The 19,931-nt window shown below is 44.6% G+C and overlaps 1 long non-coding RNA gene across 1 annotated transcript; it reads right to left on the bottom strand.

Annotated features, from left to right (window-relative positions):
- Positions 1-11,521: 11,521 nt before the first annotated feature.
- LOC309353418 lies at positions 11,522-16,743 on the bottom strand. Its single transcript, XR_014161830.1, has 3 exons — positions 15,677-16,743; positions 11,678-11,733; positions 11,522-11,643 (listed from the first exon to the last, which is right to left on the bottom strand). It is a non-coding gene; the product is annotated as an uncharacterized lncRNA (long non-coding RNA).
- Positions 16,744-19,931: the final 3,188 nt, after the last annotated feature.

The raw sequence follows: 19,931 nt of genomic DNA on the forward strand, positions 1-19,931 counted from the left end.
AATGAAAGCAGATGAGAAAGAAGACTCAAATCGGTTTGATATCCACAGAAAGCTTTTATTGCCTGGGGAGAAGCCATCCTAAATTCAGAGCATGCTTCAAAACTCAAAAGGGAACTAATTTCCCCAGTGGCAAGAGCTTCCACAGGTTTGTCAAGGACAGATGAGCTACAGCACATAGTTTGGAATTGACAGATCTACTTCGTGTCAGTTTCATGTGCATTCAATCCAAAATTCATTCTGTCCCCTTTACTATGCTTTCCTTTTTCAAAAAAATACAGTATCCCCCCTAAAAAAAAATCACATTTAAAATACATGCATTGCCCCTTAAAATTGCAAATTTGTGTGCACTTTCCCCTAAAATATAAATTTAATACCTATTTTATTTCCCCATAAAATATACATTTATACCACACCCACCCCATACAGCACAAATTGTGTATTTAATTTTTGAACTGAAACTGCATCACAATCCCAGAAAAATCAGATATAAGTTTGGGAACTGTGGATTAAGTTGGTTTGCTTTAAAATGTGGACTGAGCTATGGGAAGTGGTTTAGTGGTAGAGCCCATGTGCTGCATGTAGGAGTTTCCAGGTTCAAGCCTTTCTGTCTCCTAGTAGAACTATTATCTGAAACCTTGGTATACACAGTGCTGACCTAGATGGACCAATGCCTTGCCTTGCTAAAAGACAGCTTCCTGTGTTTCTAACAAAATTCTCATAGCCATGCCAAGGTTGAACCCATGCAACATTTTGGTCAGACTCTCAGAGCATCATTTCTTTAGAGGCTACCTTGGAAATACTTCTCTGCACACAACACATAATTTCCAGGTTAGCAAATCTGCCAGGGAGAATCAATAGTAAGAGCGCAGTTTGGTTCCAAAAATGTAAGATTGGGGTCAGGTAGTGAGATTCAGGTTCATTCAGACATTTGGATCAATTCCTTAGCAACTTCCTGCGTGTTCCAGCAGTCAACCTACCTGCGTGCTGCCAACTTGTTATAGGAGCACATTCATGCAATTTGCTGAAATCCCAAACTGTGGAGGTAGAGTCAAACATGAATAAATCCTTATGCATAGAAGAAAAAGAAATGTCTGTGACAAGTTAACAATGGGAGACACCCTGCATCCAGCCAGAATATAGCTCCTTTGTTATTCAGTACAAGAATAAAATCTGTCCATTCAGCAAACTGGAAAACACAATCAGAGTTCTCTCCGAGGTCTTTATTAACTGTTTCCTGTTGTCTAAATGGTAGCTGAAGAGAAACAGATGTTTTCCCGGTGGCAGGATCTTTCTTGTACAAAGCACAGTTCTCAAAGACTGTTCAGTTTTCAGCTACTGCCAGCTGTAAAGCGAAGCGCATCAGCCTTCTTCAAAGAAAAAGAAATATATCCTCATCCGGCAGACAAGGGATGGGGAACCTGTGGCCCTCCAGACATGGCTGGATTCCAGCTCCCATCAGCCCCAGCTAGCATGTCTGATGATGAGTTGATGATGGGAATTGGAGTCCAGCAACAGAGTAATTAGCCCAGTGGTAGAAATTTAGGACAAGGTCAGTTATATGGGCCACCAGAATGCCATCATATTGGCTGTGCTTTCACATGACATTGGAGGCACCCCCAGAATAGATTTAGGGGGAGGAGGGAGTTCCATTGTACAAGCATAAATCCTTGCTATCTGAATGAGTTAGCCGGATACTGCCAGTTATGTTCATTAATTCCCAGTAGGTGCATATGTGATTGTGACACGTCTTGTACAGCACAGATCTCTTGCCAGAGACAAAAGCAGACTTGTGACCTCTTGATTATTTCTAATAGATTTGTATCCAGGCAGCTCCACTGTTGTAAACAGCCATCCAAGCTAATGGGCTGCCTCTGGTTTTTTGTGTAAGTCGTTCCAAATCAATGTGGAGCATCAGCTTGTTTGCAAAGGCAGATGTCTGTATAGTCTCCTTTAACCACCAGTCCAGGATTGTTAAGCACGGAGAATTATTGACGGTGCTTCCCCTGCCCCCCCAAGAAAAATAGGTGTTGGAACTCAATATGAAGTTGTTACAGTAAGTCGCCAGGTGACTTGGGCCAGCTCTGAACAGATGCCAGTTTGACAGCAGCCACATTCACCTCCCGCAGAGGCAAGCTGTTTCCCTCGGTGGCTTGGGGGTCATGCCTGGTTCTGGTGAAAGTCAAATAAATGTGCCCCCTCCCTCATTCTTTTAGATTCAGGAGTATAGCTAGGGCAACTTGGAAGGGCCATTTCACAAACACCTGTGTGCAATGGCTGGAAAGTTACATGGGAGATGGAATGACGAAAAGGAATTCCTCAATCCTACTTCTCTTTTTCCTAGTGCAACCCAGAGATACATAGATTCCTGTTCTATATGTCCCCATATGTAGGTTGGGAGCAGCATTGCAGTTCAATCCAGATGCAAAGCCCTGAAATGTATATTTGAGGACTTCCAGGTTCAGCATTTCTTAAAATAGTTCCATGCTCAGCGCTAAAGACTGCATTCAGTCCTCTGATGCTTTGTTTTGCTTTGTTTATGCTGGCAGCTAGCCCGGGGGTGAGAGGTGTGAATAGAAAGTAGGGTGGCTAAGTCTTCCACCAATTTGTCTTGCATTCCACACATTATTGGGAGAAGAGAGGAGATGGATGATGAGTTTCCAAGGCTGTTACTCTCCTCACCTCACTCTAGGGCAAGCGCCACTGTGAAGGAAAACCTTTTCGTTTCCCAATATGGAAACTCATTGGGATAATAATACGTTCTGTCAAAAGGCCCTGGCTTGAAATCACGAATGTTTAGAAAGCACTTCACTCTGTTGCTAATGCTGATATTAATTTAAGGCTGCAGCTCATCTAGTTTTCCAACCACACCTGACTGTGTGCTATTTTCACAAATATGTGCTTGGGGTTTCTGCTGCTTCAGCTTTCCATTAGAATGCGAGGAGCTGACCTTTCATTTAAACTGTTGTTTTGTAGCTTCTGTCTGTCACTCTTCCTCCCAAATGTGGCATTTAAGGTTGATGTGGTTGCCTTGAGTCCAACTACATTTCAAGCAGCACTGGCCAGCTTGTGCAGAAGTTCTCAAGCATCACGTCATTTCCGAGATAGAAACAGGGGAAACTATTGTGTCCCAATCTTGCCTTTTTATCCATCCTGGCCCAGTTACATTCGGTCTCCCTTCTGAAGCCTTGGAAAGGTTCTCAAATGCATAAAGTAGAGCCCGCCATCAGCTTTTGGGAAAGGGCTGTATTTGCATACAGAAGATGTGTGATTTCCAGTCAAAATCACAAATACACGATTGCCAGACAGGCACCCAAGTGGATGGCACTCATAGAGTTCCTGAATCAATATAGAAGGGACTGTATGAGGTCACTTCCTTAATGCTTTGGTGGGAGTTTTGAAAAAAAAGAAGATAATCCTATGTACTTCCTTCCTGACTGAGTTCTCTCTCTTATCTCAAGCCAACGATGCAAGAAGATGTACCTTCATCGGCTCTGCTCAGAGCCCAGACTCCATTTTAAAACTAATTTTGTATTTTGTAACTAAGAAGCATTTTTTCCCTGAATATTAGTTTGAAGTACTGTATTATCAGCCTGCATTGAGTGTAAGTAAACTTCCTTAATCTTACAAAAAATGTGTGGCTGACACATTATACACAGCAACAGGGGCTAACAGGGGAAAGGTCAGCAGATCACAAATAAACAGGGATTAAAAGGTGTAATTGCCTAACTCCTATCTTCCAGTAAGATGCCCAAATGCCCAAGTGTTTTTATTCTGCTAAAAAAGGGCTTCACAACCTGGTTATTCTCATATTTCTCCCACACATATGGGACAGTAGGTTTACATTTCCAGATGTAATCCTCAATCCATCTCCATCAGAAGTTCCCGGGTTCAATTTTTGACACCTTGAGGTAGGGCTGAGAGATATCCCCTGCCTGAACCCCTGGAGAGATACTGTCAGTCAGGGTAAACAATACTGAGCTAGACAAACCAATGGTCTGACTCAATACATCTTCCCTTCTTTCTATTTACAAGATGAAGAGGAATCTACAGGTGCATGTGGGAAAGAAACAGAGCAATAGCATTTGGACTGAGACAATTTTACCAGTTGGTGGGAATCACAAGTGGGGAGAGTGAAGCTGCACTTGCGGGCTTCCCATATGCATCTGGTTAGCCACTGTGAGAAAAGAATGCTGGACTAAATGGGCCATTGGCCTCATCCAGCCATCTCTTCTTATGTTCTGACCTTGGTGAGAGACTCAACATGGCCACAGCCAGGGTCTAGACATATGATTTAAATCATGGGAGGATAACACTCAAGAGGAAGAAAATCCCACAAGGGTGTCTTTCCTCATCCTGGTGATAAAACCCCACAATAATAAAGAATTAAATGGCTTACGATTTGCTGGTGGTGGGGTGCTCCACTCCACCTAATGGTAGGGCCAGGAAGGGAACGCTATCAATTTTCTAAACACACCCAGGACCACAATGCCACATCCAGCAGTAGCAGCGTACAAGAAAATCCCCTCTGCCGTTGACTGTTCTTCCTTGTAAATCAGTCTTTTATTTGCAGCTCTCCTACTGAGAATAATTTTAGCGTTCTCACTATCCTTCCTGATGAATCAGAATAATTTCTATGCTTATCTCTGTCTTTATTGACTTCTTTTTTTAAAAAAACAACACATTTCATAAGATCCATTCACTTTAAGAACTTATTTCATTGGTATTTGTTATAGACAAAAATCCATCACACGAGCAATTGCTTTGTATTTTTTAACAGAGCAGCTATATACATTCCTAAATTAGATGCTCATCACTGATTGAAAACCTGATAATCTTAACACAGAGGCGGTGAACCTTTCTGGCTTTGTTACCAGTTATATTGTCATAATACTACAGGCAAATTGGGCTTTGCAATCCAACCCTTGTCCCCTTTTACAACTTGATTGCTGGTAGTTTAGTCAATCATTATGAGAACATCTTTAGCCTCCACTAAAGCTCTCATACTCCCCTCATCCTCTTTTGCATGGAGGAATTTGGCACCTTTCGTTTCTATTTTAGATTAACTGCAGCTGTGGTGGTTTGTTGGAACAAGTCATCTTTAAACCATAGTTTATGAAGCTGGCTTTTTTCAGCTAAGCCTAGTTAAGTTTAAACACCGTTTGGATGTCACTCTCAAATCGAGTTAATCTTAAATGGAGCTTTCTGTTTCTCATTTCTGCCAGAGTCAGAGTGGGGAGGGGAGAGTTATTATTTTATTTGTTATCATTTATGCAACTTATTTTAATTTACAGTAGCAACATAAAATGACTTACCATAGAGCTATGAGCCTAAGGCTGGATCTAGACACGTCAAAAAAAAGTTTCAGGAAAACATGTTGTGAACCTCATAATGTGTTAGGGAATCTGAAGATTGGGGAATGCAATCGTAGGCAGATCAGCTTCCCTCAGACGGAGGGAGAATATTCACACACACACACACACACACACACACACACCGCCTCCAGCATTTTCAGAAGCAGAGAGAGAGCCAGACACAGAAGATGAACAGCTTAGAGAAGAGGAGTTTCCCAGCTACGAGATAATGACAAGGGAACCAAAAGGGAGGGAATAGCTAGAAGAGATGTCAATCAAGAGTGTGGGGGTACCCCCTCTCACCATGGACTCAGAGGTCTGAACGAATCAGAGAACAAAGGAGGCAGAGGAAGGGAGGGACTTCCCGTTGGCACCTTTCTTGCTGCGGAAGTCGGAAGGAGGGGTTAGAGTAGGCAATTGCCCTCCTTGTGGAGAGCTGTATATTGTGCTTGCAACACGATGCTGTAATAAAAGGACTATAAATATGTCAACTGCTCGTTAATTCTTATCTGTGAAGTTACCAAAGGGAGGGGAAGGACTCTCCACGCTTGACATAATGGGAAATCACATTGCGGAAAGAAGGAACACCACAGTGTCATCTGGTGTCGCAGTGTTACAACACATTTAAAACACATTTTAAAAAACGAATGTAGCTGAGTCCTAATAATCAACTGTGGCTCATTATCCTAATGATTAACAATGCTATAGCATTACTGTATATCTTAATGCAGCCTCTCTATGTGACACACAGAAAGAAAAAGTAATGCTTCCCTTTACCTGTTGCTGGAAACTCCAGGAGAAGAGAGTGCTCATGTGCTCAGATCCTGCTTGTGGTTTTCCCACAGACATCGGGTTGGCCACTGTGAGACCAGAATGCTGGATTACATGGGAGATTGGCCTGATCCAGTAGGCCAATATGCTCTTTAAGAGAGTGGACAACTTTTGGAAGATGCGCCCTTTACCTTCTTCAGGCATTCAACCTGGACATTCAATGGCACAATCATGTGGAGAGTGAGCTGTGAGTGTGCCTTGGCCCTGACCCTACTGGGTCTGTCTGCTCCACCTTCTTGTTTAGAGTGAACATCTGAAAGGAGCCTCTAAGCCAGGGGTAGACAACTTAAGGCCCATGGGCTCAATCACCTTCTCAATCCAGCCCACGGACGGTCCGGGAATCAGTGTGTTTTTACATGAGTAGAATGTGTCCTTTTATTTAGAATGCATCTCTGGGTTATTTGTGGGGCATAGGAATTCGTTCATTATTATTTTTTCAAAATATAGTCCAGCCCCCCACATGGTCTGAGGGACGGTGGAGCAGCCCACGGCTGAAAAAGGTTGCTGACCCCTGCTCTAAGCCTCTAACCCACAATGGGTTTACAAAGGTCCTTGCAGACAGGAACCAATTGCAAGGAAGTTTGTACAGCATCCTGGCCAATGCACTTACAGAAGGCCGTTCAGACCTTTGCACTGAACACACAAAGGCCAGGCCTGGAAGGGACAAACTTAGAGATGTCTGAGGTGGGATCAACTTTAAATACCATTTGAAAAAGCACGATTCAAAAAAAACTTTGCCCTCTTCTAGAGGAGCAGCAGCTGCAGATGTTCAAATCTTGGGGGATTCCCTTAATATCTGCTGCACCCTCTCACCTTCTGGTTGGAATGAAGCAATCCTGATGGTGTGCATATGGCGACCACGTAGTTTGCTGATGAAATGCAGATTTTATTGATTAAGGCTAGCCGTTGAATTCAACAGGTGGAGCAATATGTGGATGCAACCAATTTGCAGCTCTGTCAGCTGCTCACATCAGATGCTCATTAATATGGAAGGGTTTTCGGTTGGTGAGCTCAAAAGCTGGAGACAAATCCCGCAACACATTCTCTCCCCCCCCCCGCCCCCTTCCCTTACTCTTCCTGCAGCAGGCTTTGGGGCTGATTAAATAGGCCAGGCAGAGGAGCAGAACGTACCTGACAGTTGGCAACCTGAATTGCTCCTTGTCTTCTCTTAATCCATTTGCTGCTCTCGCCGTGATTACAAAGACCCTGCTTTGCAGAAATGCTGCCATTGGCTCCCTAGTCTGTGCCACATTTGATCTCAAGAGTATTTCACTGTCTAAAATATTGTATTCTAAATACCTTAGCGTACTAGGAGTGGAGGAAGGGTTTCCCCTGCCTCCGTTCCTACAGCAGTAGCAAAGATGTGCCTGGTGCGTTATTGCGTGTTTGTGTAAGAAACAGAAACTCAACGACGAGAATAGCAAATCTGAATCAATTAAACCCCAAAGGACACAATGATAATTATGAATGAGGTATGCGTGCAGATCCGAGGCCTCATCTGCATGATATACTTAAAGCCGTATCATGACTCTTTAAGTAGTTATGGCTTCCCATAATGAATCAAAGGGACTGTAAGGGTGCTGAGAGTTTTTAAGGGACCCCTATATCCCTCACACAGCTGCAATTCCCAGAATGGTTTAACCATCTGTCCCTCTTTCCAGGGGACTCTGAGAATTGTAGCTCTGCAAATTATTATCACTCTGAAAATTGTAGCTCTGGTATTTATTTATAAGTGAAGCTGTCCAACAACATCCAGAGGGTCACAGGTTCCCTGTCCCTACCATGCCCAAATATAACATGTCTAATTTAGGATGCCCAGAATACATAGTATTTTTTATTTTATTTTACAAAAAGAATTTGCGGGAGATGTTTCTTTCTTTCTCTACAATTATTTTTCCTCTAGCTAAAAGAAAATAGTGAAACCAGACAGAAAGGACAGGAGGTCACAGGAAGGCTCTGTTCCCGCTAGATGAATTTATTGATTTTATTTAGGTTGTTTCTGGGCCACCTAATAACATGTTTCTCCAGGTATCCTAAAAACAAAAAGGACCAAAAAAATAATTTAAATCACAATTCCATTTTAAATACAAAAAAGACAAGTGAACAGAACATGGTAGAATGGACGGTACAATGTTTCTGGGATATCACCTTCCTATGACTGTAGCTACATCAGGGCTGCTGTGTCTATAGGCAAAAATATGTGAAGAGTTGAGAGGCATCTAGTCAGGCATGCAGAGTATTTGAAATGAAAAAAGAAGAAGAAAAGATTGTTCTGTACCCATTAGTGAGAGAATGGAAAGAACAGAATAACACTTGTTTCATCAGTGCACATTAAATCTGCACCCTCTGAGCAAACATCAATCGAGTCATTAATGTATAGAATGAGACTTTACAAGCATAGTGTACAAAAATGCAATTCAAAGCAATGATGGCCAAGTACAGGTCTCGGGGGACTCCTAGGGTAATAGGCAAGAGATCAAATTCTCATCCTAGAAATATGACTCTGAGATGATAAGAACTCACACTGTGAACCGTTTGCATTGAGCACTCAAAGGATTTTTCTTAAATGTCTCACTTTTGACTGCTAGAAGTAAATGAATGGTGCTTATTTCGTTCTAAAATCATGTTCTATTATACCATGCAGCCTTTGAGAAAATGCATGGCCTTTCTGGGCTCATGCATGCACACAGAGCTTACATGGCTAAAAGAGGTAGGTGGAAAGTGAGAGAATGCTAGCTCCTACATTGAACTGAGAGAATCATTCTTGGCACATTTATATTATTGCTGTGCCAACAATTTCTCCCATCTTCCTTTTAGACCATTCTCCATCTGTTAATAAGCAGAATTCTGTTGAGTGGGGTGCATCGTTTTATTTAATTTTATTTGCATTTGCTGTATTTTAATGTGGCCAAGGGGTGTCCCTTTTTTAATCCTATTCACCATGTTGCCAATGGTCTGCACTCTGCTGCCTTCCTGGAACCCATGCTTCAGTTGAAATCCAGAGGAAGACATCAAGATGCAGCTCCTCTCATGGCCACAGAAAGGATGAGCGGCTAGAATGGCTACAGATTGCTGGACAAATTGTAACAGAAAAGATATACACATATACCACCCTTGGCCACCTTGCAACAACAAGGTAAGCTCAGAACACCACACCGGCCACAATCTCCAAGTGGTGTGAGATTCCAGATGCTTACCCAGGGTTCATGTTTCCTTTGGGAATTTGGAACAGTGGGAACTGTGGTGTCTTTAAGATATATGGTTTACACATATATGCAACCTGAGCCTACGGTGGATGGGTTTACAACATCGATACCCCCCAAAAAGGTCTTGCTTCTCCCACAACCACAGCCTTTGATTCAAACAGAAATCAAATATTGCTCTCAAAATTAGCTCTGACTTGCTGCTTTACTTCTAGGTCACATCACTGCACTCTCAGCTTCCAACTCTGACTTTGTCCTTCTAACCAACCATGAACTTAATCCATTTGCTGTCTCACACAGAGCCCCTTTCCTTTGTTTCTTAGTGGCCTATCACCCAGGCTATCGCCTCAACACAGGAAGGTAGCCTGGCTTATCTTTTAGCACTTGCTGGATCCAGGGGTTAGAAATCAGATTCTGGCTCCCTTTGTACTGGCAATCCTTCATCTACAGTCAGACTCTTCCCATGCGTTCAATTCAGCCACATCCCTGACATGGACATATGATTTTAAGAAACTGTATTAAATTAAAGTAATTTGGCTTGATTTGTAATAATTTGGAAAATTAATAAACAATAATAATTTTAAGATGGTGGCAGCACAGATTTGCAGGTAGCAAGCAATTAATTTGAAGTAACAATCTACAATCGTATTCCTTCAAATACAGTTTTCTAAAAATACTACTTGGGAGTGATCCTCTCTTGGTTCTTTGGTAGTTTCCAGTTGCTCTTTCCTACAAAAGAGATGTGATATCCAAAATATTGGGGGACCACTTTTGATACATGACCATGACAACATTTATCATGGAGCAAGTTGTAAAAGCGTTTTTTATTACACAAGCATTTTAATGAGACACACAGAGGAGTAAGCAGTGCAACTATTTTGTTAATGATAAGACCCTGAAGCCAACGCTGAAATATGGTGCTAATTTATTCACTCCTCACACATATCGTGATGTTGTTATTATTCTGTATGCTGCTCAGTTGATCTCCAGAGGCTGTGGTAGCCATATATGACACAGAAAGAGCCCTTGCTGATAGACTGGACATCCAGCGCTGTCAAGAAAATTTCATCCTATCCCACCGGCATTTTCTAACGAAACCACTGAAGCATTCCTGAGGTAGCTAGCATCATAGCGTATGCCATATGACAGGTTAATCAATACCACTTTTCTCCCTTTTCTTCCAGCTTAACTTGCCGTGGGTATAAATCAGTTTAAATGAATAAGGTTATATAAATTGTGTGTGATGTTTAAGTTTCAAATAACGAGAAGATAACCAGTCTTGAGAGAAGGCGTGAAATCTGTGGAGTATTGGGTGATAAAATATGCACAGTTTGACTGTCCCGTAGTGACCATTCGTTCAATGCTTGCTTGCCAGAGTCCACTATTCCCATTTCTGAGAGTAAAACCTTAATTTCACATTAAACACCCTAGGGGGTTATACATGGTTGCCAGGTTTAACGCTCTGTACTGAACTGCAGCCCCCAGTGAGTCCAACTCAGGGTTTGCTTAATTCATAGACAAGATCAATCAGCTGCGCCATGGGCCCAGTAATGAAACTTAGGTTCAGCAATAGGAATGTAACTTTGATGGTGGTGGAAAGCTTCCAGCAAAGGTCCTGTGAAATGTTGACCCAGTTTGAATGTAGCATGAAAGTGCTGTTTAGTGTTACATACAGTAAGCAACAAGCCCTGGGCTTATAAAGTCCTCCTCCCTGCCCTCTTCTCTGTATTTCTGATGTGGTTACAAGAAGATTGAAGCATCTGACCCCTGTTTAGCCATGGCATATTATGTTATCCTCATCCAGAACTGCTCACTATTACCCCATGTAATGAACTGCATGTCTTCAGCCTCTCCACAAATATTGTTCTGGTTTTGGTCCAACTCCATGTGTCCAGGGTGACCATTGGCTCCTCCTGTGTAGGGAGGAGCATAAGAAGACTTCCCATCTCATTGGAATCTTGCCTGAGCAATAAGGTCTATCTGAGCTCAGGGCCGGCCCACACATGGAACAAGCTGAGGCAGCCACCTCAGGCAGAAAAAGCCCACAAGGCATTGTCCCCATCACCACCAGTGGAGAAGGGGTGCCAGCACCCCAGGCAGTTTCCTGTGAGATCTTGTGCTTTCCATGAAGATGTTGCAAGATCTCTGTGAGATATCACTGGAACTCGCCGTCACTGCTGCCACTTGACGAGTGCTGCCACACAATGCAGGTAAGGGAAGTTTTGGCGGGGGTGGCATGGCAGCAGGGCAGGGTGGCACTTTCCCATTTTGCCTCATTTGGCAAAACGGGACGTGCAGCCCTTGCCTGAGCACTAGTGAACCTTTATGTGTCTGAGCTCTACTTTGGTCTTGACTGTTATAGTTCAGAACTTAACTGGTTAAATTCCCTGGTGTGTGTCACCTGCTGACATCAGCTTGAAGCTGGGCGGAGACAGAAGCTTTAGAAGCTGGGTGGAACTATTCCCTGTTTTGTTTTAGTTCCCCCTGTGACTCTGAGGGGAGAAGGATGTTCCCTCTGTGTATCTGAGAGGGAGACATGTTTGCAGCAATGGCTGCCAGCAGTGACGGACTTTGATGCTGAAATGTTGTAATAAAGAGCTGTAAATAGACGAACCTGTCTATGTGTGCTTACAAGGAGTAAGACTGCTTTACACGCTGTGTTCTACTCTGCTAAAAGCCGTGACTGAGAAGAGACAGCAGGAGTTATTGCGCAGCTTGGGAGGAAGCATGCCGGACCGCTGTAAGTGATTGATTGGGATCGTAAAGCTGTCTGAAGTCGCGGCTCTATCGATCAAGGGCCAGATCGATATATTCGCACAGGTTATGGAAGGTCAGACAACGCTCGTAAAGCAGTCGGTGTGAGCTCCAGGAACGCTTTGAAGTCAGCGTGGATGCCGGAGAGCAAGAATGATTAATTGCCTGCTTCCGAGAGGCAGTGAGAGCTTCTGACACAGAGAGCTGGAGCTAAAAAGCAGCTAAAAGCTGGAAGCTGGGACGCAGCCGATAACGTTTCTCCACGGAAGGGAGAGCCAAGCAGCTGATCGTAAGTAAGCTTGGGGCACCTTGGGAGAACGGGAGAACGGGAGAAGATGGCTGAAAGCCAGGATATACCGGTGGAGCCTCTAACTCTAAAGAGTTGGGCAACGTGGTCCAGAAGAATAAGGGGATGGTTCTTGGTTGAAGGCTTCTGGGAAGCAAACCAGTGGGAGCCAAGAAAAGAAATACCCCTTGGCCGGCCAGCAGCTGGAGCAGCTGAAGCAAGCTGTGGGGCTGTGTTGGCTGAAGATAGCCAGAGGCTGCAACAAGAGCTGAATATGCTCAGAGCATGCGTTGATGCATCGCTGAGACCTCATTTGGAGGGCGTAACGACAGCGTGGGCTGCCTGGAATGTGCTGAAGGGCTTGTGTGAGGCGTCAGCGAAAGGCCAGAGCCCTGGAGGAAGCCCTGGAGAGGCAGAAGGATGCCCAGAAAGCCCAATGGGGGCTGAGACAGTGTTGGGGAGCTGTTGTAATGCTTCTACACGTCTGTGTGATGGACTGAGTCCTGGAGAGGCTGGACTGGCAGGCCCTGTTCCCGATGTCTTGGCCTCTAGGAGCGCTAGTGAGCAGATCGGGGGGGCGAAGAGTTCCAAAGGCGAGTTTAAACAACTTTCCCTTTGTGCTGAAGCAGAGAGGAGCTTCAGGGGGGGCCAGGCTGGTGGGAGGCGCCGTTCCAGAAGGAGGAAGGCCAGGCCAGCTGGGAGGAGCCCCGGGCAGTGTTTTTCCACTGGAGTTCAACGTCGGCGTGGCAGTTGCCCCCACCGGAGCAGAGAGCCGAGGCAGGATGTTGTGAAGGACACTTCTCATGGGAACCAGGCGGGTTTCCATGGCAACAGGCCTGGGAAGACAGGCAGGCGTGGAACTGAGCCAGGTGGCCGTGGTAAACAGCAGGGAGAAGAGTCTTATCAGGTTTCTGCGAGTATGGCAGTGTTCGAAGACGGCCGAGTGGAAAATTCTGAGATGGCCTTTGTTATAGACTCTGCAGCTAACCGCAACATGGTTCCAGAGACCCCTGCAGTCGAGAGGTGGAATTGCACGGCAGTTCCGAAGGGACAGACTATTAAGTTTGCAAATGGACAGAAAACTAGAGTTTCCAAGTGTACTAATGCCTATCTTTGTGTCTTGCAGGAGGCGATGGATTTTTGTATTGTTCCAGAGGTTCATCATTGTTTGTTATCTGTGCCTTATTTGTTAAGTAAGGGGTTCAAGGTTTGTTTTGAAAATGATGTCTGCACAATCTCCAGAGGGGGGAGGTTACTAGCCAAAGTGCGGAAGGGACAGAATGATCTTTTCATTCTTAAAACGTCTCTTGGAGGTGAGGGGAAGGTTGAGAAAGCACAGGCGTTGCGTGCTACAGTTCCCAACCAGCGTGCTACAATTCCCGCTCATAATGTTACATGTGCATGCGTATGGCATCAGAGAACAATTCATGGGTCGGTAGAGGACTTGCAGACTCTGCCCGAGGTTGCCAAGGGGTGTAGGATTCAAAATTGTCAAAGTGCCATTAATTGTGACACTTGCAAGCAGGCAAAGGTGAGAGGGTGCAGTTACCCAAAGGTGGAACATGTAGCCACCAATCCTTTTGAGCTGGTTCACATAGATTTGTCCGGTCCTGTCAAGGAACCAAGTCTAGGGGGAGCCAGGTTTCTGCTAACTTTTCTGGATGATTTCTCGCAGAATTCCTGGGCTCACGGTCTCAAATCCAGGGAGGATGCAGCACAGCTGATCAAGAGCTGGATTGAGGGGGTGGAACTAAGGTTTTCCACCAGGGTGCAAGCGATCATCAGTGACAGAAATGCTAAGTACACTGGTTCTGCTTTGCAGAAGTTTTTTCAACAGAAAGGGATACGTCACACAGTTATTTCACCCCAGCAAGGGGGGGTGGCAGAGCTGAGGAGTGGAGCTCTGGTTAAGGCTGCACAGGTGATGCTGAAAGAAGCCAGGTTGCCTCCTGAGTTTTGGCTGGAGGCTACGAGGGCTGTGTCATTTACCTGGAATCGTGTCTACAACTCACTGGTAGGTGACACACCGTTCTCTTTGTTAAATGGCCACAAACCCCAGGTTCACTTTCTGCGGACGTTTGGGACTCCTGCGCTTGTCTCTTTGCCTAAAGCTTTGCAAGGGCCAGATGGAGCCAAAGTCCAGAAAATGATCTTCTGTGGGTATGAGCCAGAAGCCCGTGCATGGCGATTTGCTTACCCGTCAGGTGATCAGAGTAAGGTGCTGATCAGTAAACACGCTGAGTTCTTAGAGGAGGATGTAAAGTCAAAGACTCCTGTCAGGCGTGATGTTCTCTCAGAATGTCTCTCTGATCCAGAAGACAGTTCTGATGAGGCAGAGGAAGAAGAGGCTGAGGCTGCTGATGACGACCAGGTCACTGACCAGGGTCAGGAGCAGGATAGGGCATCTCCACAAGCTGTTAAGAGACTGCCCAAGAGTGAGCCTAGTTCTCCCGTGAGTGTGATGGAGAGGATTCGAAGACGCTTTAAGTCAGAAGGAGAATCCCATGATGCAGAGGACACACCTGCTGATCAAAGTGAGTCAGAGGGAACACCTGAGTTTGTGCCTAGGAGGTCCAGTCGCACAACAAAGGGTATCCCACCAGAGAGGTACCAGGCCACAGGTGCGTGGGTAAGTTTCGCACAGTGCGAATCTGAGAGTTGTGAGGTGGTTCCACAAATGCCAAACAGGTTTGCCAAGGGAGGGCGCAAGGCATTGGGGAAGGGATTAATCTCACAAGGTGTTACTGAAGATGTTGCACAGGTATCACGCAGGGACACAAGGGGGGGTGTTATAGTTCAGAACTTAACTGGTTAAATTCCCTAGTGTGTGTCACCTGCTGACGTCAGCTTGAAGCTGGGCGGAGACAGAAGCTTTAGAAGCTGGGCGGAACTATTCCCTGTTTTGTTTTAGTTCCCCCTGTGACTCTGAGGGGAGAAGGATGTTCCCTCTGTGTATCTGAGAGGGAGACATGTTTGCAGCAATGGCTGCCAGCAGTGACGGACTTTGATGCTGAAATGTTGTAATAAAGAGCTGTAAATAGACGAACCTGTCTATGTGTGCTTACAAGGAGTAAGACTGCTTTACACGCTGTGTTCTACTCTGCTAAAAGCCGTGACTGAGAAGAGACAGCAGGAGTTATTGCGCAGCTTGGGAGGAAGCGTGCCGGACCGCTGTAAGTGATTGATTGGGATCGTAAAGCTGTCTGAAGTCGCGGCTCTATCGATCAAGGGCCAGATCGATATATTCGCACATTGACACCTAGATTGTCCTGAGGTCTCCTCTCCTAAGTTGCTGTCTGATCCTGCTCTTCAGTCATGACTCCTGGCTTGTTCTCCAACCCTGATTGCTCTCCCATCCAGACTCCTGGTTCTCAGCCCCTGGCTCCCTCTAGATATGACCCAGTCCTGACAGTCTGAAAGGACATTCTGTGGTTAATGTAAATTATGGTTCACTGAAACAAGTTAAGCTCAACACATAATTTATCATCTTGGAAAGTTACTGTACCATGGTTTGCAGTAAGCACAGCTTGGTCTTTGGGGCGTTACAATAGACTGTGGTGAGCATTAAATAGAAAGTGGTTGTTTCCAATCTCCTCCTTATAGCATCACTGGAAAGGAATGAGGAGGTTGGCACACACAAGGCTTAGCTCATTCAGGCAACACTTATTAAGGTTTAGCACTAAGGTAAAGGACTCCTGGATGGTTAGGTCCAGTCGAATTAGACTATGGAGTGCAGCGCTCATTTCTGTTTCCAGGCCGAGGGGGGCAGTGTTTGTCCACAGACAGCTTTCCGGGTCATGTGGCCAACATGACGACACCGCTTCTGGCATAATGGGACACCGTGATGGAAGCCAGGGCACACAGAAACGCTGTTTACCTTCCCACCACAGTGGTACCTATTTATCTACTCATGCTGGTATGTTTTCGAACTGCTAGGTTGGCAGGAGCTAGGACAGAGCAATGGGAGCTTATCCCATCGCGGGGATTTGAACTGCCGACCTTACCATCGGCAAGCCCAAGAGGCGCTGTGGTTTAGACCACGGTGCCACCACATCTGAACCAAACCATTGACAGTCCTATATCTAGATCATCTATATCTATACAGTGGTACCTTGGTTTAAGAACAGATTAGTTTATGAACAACTTGGATTAAGAACACTGCAAACCCAGAAGTAGGTGTTTTGGTTTGTGAACTTTGCTTTGGAAGCAGAACATGTTCTGCTTCCTGTTGAGTGTGTTCCATTTGTAAATTGTGTCCCTCGCTGCTATGGGAAAGCATGCCTTGGTTTAAGAACACTTTGGTTTAAGAACAGACTTCCGGAACAGATTAAGTTCATAAACAAGGTACCACTGTATATCAAATATATGTGTTTTCTTTTCAGGCTGGAATAATGAGACATTTTCTCAAGGTGATACATGCAAACATAGATATTAACATGCTCAAATCTGGATACCAGGCAACACCTCTGCATGTTTCTTATAGTTCCTGTGCCTACAGCCTGATCCATTGAAGCACATTCAGTCATTGAATACTGCTGATGGAGGCTGCGAGTTTGTGCAAGAAATCATTCCATTGCAGATGGAAGCTTTCAGACCCAGAGTGGAATCTGTCCCTCTGTACCATTCACTAATGTTTCAGCAGCAAATGCCTATCGTTTATACAATGCACTATGCCCCACAATTTCACATTCTTCCAAGCAAAAGAACGCTTTGGAATTTTGTGAATCCAAGAAGGAAGAAGGAAGAAGCAATAAACTCCTTTGATAACCGCCCAGACAATAAAGCAAGTGACTAATGTGGTTCAAACAGCATTGGCATATTGCAGCCCGCCTGATAGCTTCCTCCTGCAGCTTGCCAAAATTGGATAGGAACAGCTGATCCGAGGGTGTCTGCTACACACTCCTTTTCTGTATCAGTATGTTTTATCATATGATGACCGCAGAGCACATGCTCCCAAACAATAACAAACACTGTTTGAGCATTCTAAGGAGTCATTGTTCTTCAATCAGATGATAACTATTTGCTCTGAACGTATCAAACCCAAGTGGCCTTTGTTTTCTCGTTTGCCGGATTTCTTTTTCTTTCTTTTTTTAAAGCAGAGTGACCTCTGTAGAGAGACAGAGAACATTTGCTGCACAACAGCTAGCCAATAAATCGCTAGCTGTGGTACAACGTGACAAATTTGGACAACTTTCTTGTGACCTGCTATTACTATTATTTTTTAAAAAATCACACAGCATGACTCATGGTGATGTGGAAGGAAAGAAGAAAACAAACAATCAGGAATAGATGCTTAATGGGGGACACCCTTAATTTATTTATTAGAAGGACTGGAGGCCTGCACGGCAAAGCTATCCATACCCAGACTGTGGCTGCCATGGGACTACCCATTCTTTTTATTATTTTGTGCAGTATAGATGTGTTGTTTCCCCCCTCCACTGAAATGCATCCACAGAGCAGCTTGCAAATGAAAGTTACACCATTCTGCAAATCTCAGTGCCAATATGCAATATAAACCCAGATGAAAGAATAGGCAGGACTGTGACGGAGTTCACATGTGGGCCAACAGAAGGCTGCCCCCGTACAGTAGTACTATTCCACACTATTAGTGATCGTGCTCTGACCCAAGGATGCCATCAGACTGGCAATGAACCCTGATCCCCAGAGTTGTCACAACGACAGATTGTAAACTCATTATGCGGCACATCTGGATGGGTGAGAGAGGGAATGGGCATAGTAACATGGGCGAATCCTATGCTACTCCAATTGCCTTTGGACACCCTGCAGCCAGTGGAGGCTGGTTGCTTAGGGCAAATGGTGCACTGCCCCACCAACCTCATTTTGCCCTCAGCCAGTCCCTGCCTGCCTGCCTTCTTGCTTACAACCAATCAGGGGATGCCTCTGCCTGCCATTGGCTCTGGTTCCACCTACTATTGGGCTTGTGCCTCCCTACCAGCACCAATGAACAACTACCTCAAAGGGTTGTTGTTGTGAGGATAAAATGGTGGGGGAGGAGAACTATGTATGATACCTCAAGGTCCCTGGAAGAAAAGTGGGCTGTGACAGATCTACACTCCTGGTTTTTAATATCATGGAAGGGTTAAGATAGACGAACCTCCAGATGTTTTGAGACTACAGTTCCCATCATCCCTGACCACTGGTCCTGTTAGCTAGGGATGATGGGAGTTGTAGTCTCAAAACATTTGGAGACCCGAGTTTGCCTATGCCTGATGTAGAAATCCTACTTTTTACATTCATAATGTGTTAATACCTTGGTTTTTTTATTGCCTAATTTTAATTGTTTTCTGCTGCTGTATCGTTGAAAAACTGCTCATATGTCTCTATGTAGCGTTTTACCTTTTTTTTACTGCCTTCAAACACCGACCCCTCTCCAATGGTATTTGAGGGGTAGGTAACAAAGGACAAGGAGGGAGGGAGGAAGAATTAAAATGTGATGCCAGAGGGTGGAGCAGAGGAGCTAGCAACCAGCAGCAGGGAAAGAAACAGTATTTTGGGAATGGTGTGGCTGGGTATTACTTACATTTGATGGGGAAAACCAATGCAAACAATACCAATAACAAGTATGCCCTGTGACATTTTAGAGCGGCATGCCTAATATTGTTCTAATGGGGGGGAATAAAGTGAAACAGGTCAGTGTAGATCCAGCCTGGAAATGTGGTAAAATAAATAAATAAGGTCCTAGTTCCAATCCCTGGGATATCCAGGTCAGACTGTGAGAGACTCCTGATCTGAAGCCCTGGACAGCTTCTGTCCAACACTGTGCTGGATGAACTGACCGTCTGACATGCTACAAGACTGTTTTCTATTTCTGTACAAAGAAATGGGGCAAAGGATCAGAAGAAATAAAGGACAGAGTGTGAGCAAAAAGTATGTGAAGGCCCAGTGAGCTGTAAAGTTTTTATTGTCATTAGTTTTGGAAAAATCTGCATAACTGAGTCTTGACTAACGTGGTCATCCCAGACGCAGAGCAATAAAAGATTTATAGTACCTTTTCCACCTCGCATATTCTCTGTATGCACTCGCTTGTGTTGAATGTGAAATACCTCTTCAAATGCCTTCCTTCCGCCCAGGTCGAAAATTCCTTACGAAAATAGCAGATATCCTTACACTGTTGGTTTTTTTAGCAGGACATTGTTATCTCCCCACCTCCACCTTCTAGGAAGTAGCGAGCTACCTGGAAATACATGTATATGCACCACAAAACCTTGACTACAATAATGGGAAGAGCAGCACAACTTTATCTTATGATCCAAAGAAACTGATGTGGCTTAATGGAGCATCAATAAAAGCAGATCAGAATGGGACATGAAGTTTTCTTGTGGCTGGAACTGAGCTACGTTTCACTCAGGGTACACCCACTTAAATTAGTGGACCTAAATTCTCCAGTGGAGATAGATAGATTAGATTTTAGTGACTTTTTCGTACAATTTAATTTTATTATCATGTATACTGCTTAAGCCAGGCATAGGCAAACTTGGCCCTCCA

This window comes from Podarcis melisellensis, assembly GCF_964234715.1.
Source record: "Podarcis melisellensis genome assembly, chromosome: 12".
In the NCBI taxonomy this organism is placed as follows: Eukaryota; Metazoa; Chordata; class Lepidosauria; order Squamata; family Lacertidae; genus Podarcis; species Podarcis melisellensis.